Source organism: Carlito syrichta, unplaced genomic scaffold (assembly GCF_000164805.1).
Source record: "Carlito syrichta isolate Samal-C Ts95f unplaced genomic scaffold, Tarsius_syrichta-2.0.1 Scaffold105236, whole genome shotgun sequence".
Lineage (NCBI taxonomy): Eukaryota > Metazoa > Chordata > Mammalia > Primates > Tarsiidae > Carlito > Carlito syrichta.
In genome coordinates, this window is record NW_007049332.1 from 16834 (window position 1) to 17311 (window position 478).

Below are 478 nucleotides of genomic sequence, written 5' to 3' on the forward strand. Positions count from 1 at the left end.
CCAGCAGGTCGAGGCTGCGGTGGGTGGGAGCGGCCACTGCACTCCAGTCTGGGTGACAGAGTGAGACTCCAAATCAAAAAAAAAAAATTTTTTTGTAGAGATGGGGTCTTGCTATGTTACCCAGGCTGGTCTTGCACTCCTGGCCTTAAGCAATGCTCCCACCTCAGCCTTCCAAAGTGCTGGGACTACAGGAATGAGTCACCATGCCCAGCCACAATAATTTAAATATTATAATTTTAAGTTTAGTGGTAGTCACATTAAAAAGAGTACAAAGAAACAGGTAAGATCAATTTTAATACATTAACCCAAGATGTACAACATATTATCATTTTAACATGTAATCAATATAGAATTAATTTGAGATAGTTTGCTGCTCTGGGCAATGTAGCAAGACCCCACGTCAACAAAAAATTAAGAAATCAGCCAGGCATGGTGGTGCACACCTGTAGTCCTAGCTACTTGGGAAGCTGAGAAGATT